General features: G+C 50.7%; 1 protein-coding gene across 6 annotated transcripts in view; it reads right to left on the bottom strand.

Moving 5' to 3' along the window:
- The window catches only part of LOC120818874 (C-terminal-binding protein 2), a 65,057-nt gene extending 59,474 nt beyond the window's left edge, over positions 1–5,583 (bottom strand). Inside the window, exons 1-2 of one of the 6 annotated variants that reach the window (XM_078103392.1) lie at positions 5,132–5,582; positions 1,729–1,827 (exon numbers count right to left, since the gene is read on the bottom strand). The gene's annotated coding sequence lies outside the window, so the exon portion shown is untranslated. Of the gene's footprint in view, positions 1–1,728; positions 1,828–4,054; positions 4,235–5,131 lie in introns of those variants that run through there. The other 5 variants (XM_078103389.1, XM_078103390.1, XM_078103391.1 and 2 more) reach the window with 5 other exon arrangements.
- Positions 5,584–6,073: the final 490 nt, after the last annotated feature.

The following is a 6,073-nucleotide window of genomic DNA, read 5'->3' as shown; positions in this document are numbered from 1 at the left end:
GCGGTTAGTTCGGCCACAGCAGCGGAGAGCCAACAGTCGCAGAGCCCCGAACAGAACAATGTGTGCGGTCGAGCTCGATGAGGCACGCTGGGTCAGTACCAGATGGTAGCTTCTCTCTGGAAGCTACAACCCCAGATACAAGATATACGCTTTGTGCTCAAGATGGAATACGCTGATTTCATCACTGACTCAAATGGCACGCACACAAACGCACGCTCGCACGGTTTCCCTGTGGCTGTAACGGCCATTTGTGTAACACGGAACGTAACAGGAGACGAGATAACCCAACTGATCCATTAGGCGGCCCGATGTGCTGCGATGAAGAGTCGAGCGCGGCGCGCTTTTCCGCAGGCCGCACGAGCGACAAGGGGCTTTTCCGTTATCACGGTGGTCCCCCCCACGGTAGTTATTGCGGCTCTCCCATCCCCCGACCCCCCCCTCACCCCCTCCTCCCCTGACCCCCCCCCACCCCCTTTGCCCTCAGCTCTCATCAGGCTCTTACATCTCCAAAGAAACCAAGGGCAGGAGCGGAGGAGGTATTGCAAATCACATTACGGGACATGAAATTAATCCAGCCTCCCCAAACATTTGGCCTTCACACAGTTCAACCTTGAGACTGCTGCCCCCCCCCCCCCCCCCTCCCCTCCATTAGATCCAAAAGACTGAGTCAGACATTACACCAACGGCTCTGCCGAAGTGACTATTGAACAGGATCCTTGAATATGTTGTCATTTCATCTTCACTGACGTCTGTTTCATAATGTAACACACACAATGAGGGGGGTCGCTTTTACGTCCCAAAAGGCCGCTTCCTCCTTAAGATAACAAAAGCCTTTTGTGCTTGCCTTTGAGAAATCCTCGGTGGATTATGGAAAGCCCGTTTTTTCGCGAGCGCATCAATTAACGTGCATTAAATGGAAAGTCGTGGAAGATAATTAATAAGTCTAATTGCTGGACACGGAAAAAACCTTAACGCGAGCGCGACTGGTCACGCCATCGCCATCGGGGACTAATGTACCAGCGTCACTTTGACCTTTTTTTTTTTACACGCCTAAAAGACAGCGTACCATTACACGGCCTCCTCACTCTCCTCTGATGCAGAGTGCTGCGAGGTAAAAAACGCACAGCACAGAGCGCCTGTTACATCCAATCCAATAACCGCTGAAAAAGTCCTGAAACCGCACGGGGTTCAGCTGCGCCGTTTCATTCAGAATAAGTGCTTCCGTCTGTGTTAGGGAATACTGTGGATCTGTTATGCGGGGCCCTATCTCGGGATCTCGTCCCTTTGTGACGCCGCAGAGAACGGCGCCGGCTCGGGGTCCCGCGTTAAAGCATTAAAAAGACGTTCACGGATCCAATTATCCTTTAACCCCCGCGGATCTCCAGAAAACACACAATCGCTGACACTGTCAAAGAAATTATAGCAGCGGGGGGGGGGGGGGGGCGAAAAACCTGATAGCCCCCCCCCCCCCCCCCCCCTTTACACATGCATACTCTTCAATGTGCTAAAAAGATGGAGAGGGCTTTAGGAGGAAGGAGAAACAAAGAAACGGGAACGACGAGCAAAGTCAATGTAGCATCTTCTGAGGGTTCTGAGTGTGACGCCTTCACGAGGGCCGAGAGGAACCCGCCGCAAGAAGTACCCGGCCTGATCGCTTCACAGTCCTACCTCTCTATGTTTTTTTTTTTTTGATTTCACCACCAGCTTTTTAACTAAATCAATCCTTGCCTTTGGTTTGGAGATAATGAGCGCGTTTCGGCCGGGCTCCGAGTGAACACCGCTGCTTCCGGGGGCCCCTCGGCTCCACGTAGTCACGTCACGCAGACCCTTTTGAGGAAAGGCAGGAAAAAAAAAAAAAAAAGCAGTTTTACCCTTCGGAGACCAATTAAAAACACACACTCCAAATTGACCTAAAAGGAGCACGGCGAGGCATTCATTTACGGCGCGGCGCGCTCTACGTCGCCTCACTCGCTGCAGGAATCATTCCCAATTGTATTCAACTCTGACGAACAAACAATCTCATCCGAGTGGTAAGATTCAGTGTGAGGGGGGGGATCCATCTCATCTATGCAGGATCAAAGACTTTATCCGGAGGTAGACGTACCAACGCACGCCCTCAGATTCATCCAAAGGGACACAGAGGCAGGATTTAGCCGCTCAGCAGCACAGTATGCGTGAGTATTAGATCATTATCATTATACTTTCTCTGCTGTAAGACTTGTTACAAAGGAAATACCTGCATATAGAGAGCTGTTTGCTTTATTGTATAACCACAACGCAATGCAGGGTTACATTACTGTATTATGCCTAAGGGCTTCTTCTACTTATGATCAAACTAACGTTAGTTTATGACTAATGAATACCGCGATTATCGATAACCGCATTTATTGTTTTGAGTAGAAAATGTGAATGTTTGAAAAAACTCCAATACAACTTCCCAAAAGTCCAGGGTCACTTCTGCTCATCTGGTCCAAGCGAAAAAAGACCGTGCGAAAGAGAAAAGCAGCATATCTTTGGAATTAAGAGGTTAGAACGAGGAGATGTTCAGCGTTTTAGTCGATGAATGAAGTTAATCAATTAGCAAAATTGCAGATTCAATTTCCATCGGTCACTTACTTTGAGCCCTGAAACCTGTTAAGAAGACAAACTGGAACTGGAATCTTGCCCGTGACATATTTGGTGCGCGGGGGGACCCTGAAACATGCTCCGTCTCCCTTTTCGTGGCACTTCCAGGAACGCCGACCTCTATAAATCCCTTCTAATGGTCGGCGGCGAGGGAACTTTTTAACGCAGAACTTAGCAGCCACTGTTATTCACCCATAGAGCGGCCCTCGGGATGATGGATGGTAATAAATATTGCACGGGGCTAACAGGGCCCCCCCCCCCCCCCCCCCCCCGCCCCCCCGTCAATTGCCTTGAGTGATAGGGTGCTGCTCGGCAACCACGGGAGAGGATGGCAGAGGGCAGCCTCTCCACGGGGTCGACTAACTGAGTCTGTCCAATTTCCTCTCCGGAAAATACGACAGTCCCCATTCACCGTCTCAAAATGGGGGAAGGTGAGCGGGACGGGAGGGACGGCGGTTGTGGGGGGAGGGGTGGTCCTGCTGAAGTAATTTGACACAATCTCTTACTTATGAATGGCAAGTTTGTTTGGCCATGAATGAAGAATTGACAAGGGGAAGAAGAACCCAAAAAATAGATGCAGTGTGCAGCGGTAATGATGGGGGATGTACCTGGCGTGCAGGGTGGTGGTGGAGGGAGGGGGTGGGGGGGGGGAGACACTGCTCCGTTTTTGTGACCGCCCCCCCCCCCCCCCCCCCCGCTGCACTTAGTGACTGGAACCGTTTTTATGGCGCTTTCGGACAAGGGGGGCCCCTGTTGTGCCGAGCTGCCCACCATCTTAACAGCTCCCTTGACAATGGCCGACACCAGAGCAGATGTCCAAGCTGCACACATCTGTAGCGGCCTTATATCCCTTCAGACCCCCCCCCCTTTCCGATACACACACATGGGCGCCCGGACAAAGAGCCGCTTTACCAAGGTCATCCCCTCATCAGCTCTCCAGCGTCAGAAAATAAATGATTATCTTGTTGTTAACTTTGCTGTGCTGTTGCTAATAAGATCTCTCATGAAAATCCAACACTCGTCCCGTTCTCACCCGATCAAAGGAATCAGTTAATTAATTATCCCAACGATGTGTATGAATACTTTGGCGTGTGTAATTAACACGTTAACACACAGCAATTAGCGGATCATTCAAACACTGCCGGCGCGTAGCAGTGGCTGCAAACACCGCTCTCCTGACCGCTTATTCAAGTCCACGCAGACGCCGCGGCGTTAAACCCTCACTGCAAACATCAGCAACTATGAACAAGAGCAATTAGGCGGAGTAAAATGCAGCAGAGCGTCCTGGAGGGGAGAGGGAGAGGGGGTGGGGGGGGGGGACTACAAAAATAAATCTATCCTTATTACTCCAGTGATTTTACAAAGTCACATGCTCGGAGCCTGCAGGGAGAAACGTGGGGGCTTCGGGTTCCACTTGTATTTCACTCACTGAACAAACAGGAGACGGCAGAAGGATGAAGCTCTTATCTCCGCCCGCTGTCTTTGCCAACATGCAGATCCGCAGCTTTCCACGCTCAACTACAAAAGCCTTTTTATAGCTGGGATTCCTCGAGGCAAAATGTAATCAAATGCAGGTGTTTGATCCACTGCTTTAATCGCTTGTACGTCCCTGGGATGGAAAAGGAAGAAGAAGAAGAAGAAGAAGAAGTTTAGGAAGCCTCTGATCCTCATGTACTCGGTGTGCGGCCGAGTATTTAACGTCCTGTGAAATTGTGCCATAGAACAAATGCACGCGTGAGGTCAGCGATGCAGCTCGGACAGCAGATGTGCTCCACCCCCCCCCCCCCCCCCAAAAAAAAAAAAACAGAAAGATGCTCCGCTAAGCAGCGGCAAACGGCGCGCGGAAGATTACACAGGATGACGTCTTTCCCGACACTGTTTTCCTTTAAACGCTCAGTCACGGGGGGGAGTGGGAGGGAGGGGGGTCAAGAGTGAGGTATTAAGAAGATTTATGAGCAAATAGCCTCAATGGAGAGCATAGACACACACACACACACACACACACACACACACACACACAACACATGTACACACGCGCGCGCACAACTCCGCCAGCAACACTCCGTAGCTACGGGAAGAAAAACAAAAAAAAACACAATACGGTGCCTTAGACCGAATACCGTCGGGATGCAAAGGTGAAGGGGGAGTTGGGGGGGGGGCACTGGTGGTAGCAGCGGGGGGGGGGGGGGGGGGGGGGAACGCGGGCTATTTCGCGTCTGAACATTTGACAGTTACGACAGGTTTATTTACGTGGTCAGAAATGATGTCCGCGTGCGCGTGCAGGCTGCAAACCCACCCGACCATTCCCCCCGACCCCCCCCTCCACACACACCTCCCATCTTCATGGCGCAGTAAGGTGGACACACATGGCCAAAAAAGAGAAGCTCGTATGCGGACCTGACAGCCGGCGGCTTACTCTAAAAATGCCAAAGAAATGGAAAGAAATAGAAGAAATAACTGCATTAAACGTGGGGGCGACGGCGTCGCTGCTGAAATGCGGTCTTACCTGGACGAATGGCGTCTGGTCGCAAGTTGAGAAGCCGACTTTTTCTTTTTTTTTTTGTTCTTCTCTTTTAGGCACACGTCGTCGGCAGCGGCGGCGGCATCATCCGCTTCGGGGGGGGGGTTCGTGGGAAGATTTGGAGTAATTACGCCGATTCCACCTTTTTAATCCTCCGTGCGCTACAAGAGCGGTTTCTTTTAAAAAAAACAAGAAAGAAAGAAAGCAAAAAGAAAGATGGGAAGCGACGGTCGGGTAGAGGGGAGGGGTTTCCTCGCGCGCGGGGGGGGGGGGGGGGGGTGTGTGCGGCTACAATGTGTCACACGCGTCCTCGCGTCCGTCTAACTGTTTCACTGCTTTATTTTTCACCCCTCTCCCTTCCTCGCTCACTCTCACTCTCTCTCTCTCTCTCCCTCCCTCCATATCTCTCTCTCCCTCTCCCTCCCCCTCTCTCTCTTTGGCTGTAGTCACACTAACTCTCCTTTTTCTATCAAGGCGGGGTCTCGGGTCGTTTAAACCAATGACATAAACCAAGAAGAAGAACCCCTCCTCATCCTCCCTCCTGCACTACGAATATTTCGTTTACAAGTTCTTATGACATCTTATGATGTTTAAAAGGTCACAAAAGGTGACTAAATCCTAAAGAAATAGTTCTTGACCGTATATATTTAGCCATGCAGATATTTGGGTTTGTGCTTCCTCTTTCATTTGATGGCGTTTCACGTTAGAACTGTGAGCTCTGTGGATTATTTCGATCAAGTACGACGATCTTTCCGGAAAGACTTTTTGCTTTCGGGATTTTAAAGCTTGCCTAATTAAAGTGTTTACGTGAACGATTTGTCATTTGATAACGCGTCACTCTGCAGTCCTCTGGACTCAACGGACCGATTTTACATCGTTTTTTTTGGGGGGCCTTTTTTCCTCAATTCGGTGGCGTCACAGCAGAGT

The sequence above is a fragment of the Gasterosteus aculeatus genome, chromosome 5 (assembly GCF_964276395.1).
Source record: "Gasterosteus aculeatus chromosome 5, fGasAcu3.hap1.1, whole genome shotgun sequence".
Taxonomy (NCBI): Eukaryota; Metazoa; Chordata; class Actinopteri; order Perciformes; family Gasterosteidae; genus Gasterosteus; species Gasterosteus aculeatus.
This window is presented reverse-complemented; position numbering and strand designations above follow the sequence as displayed.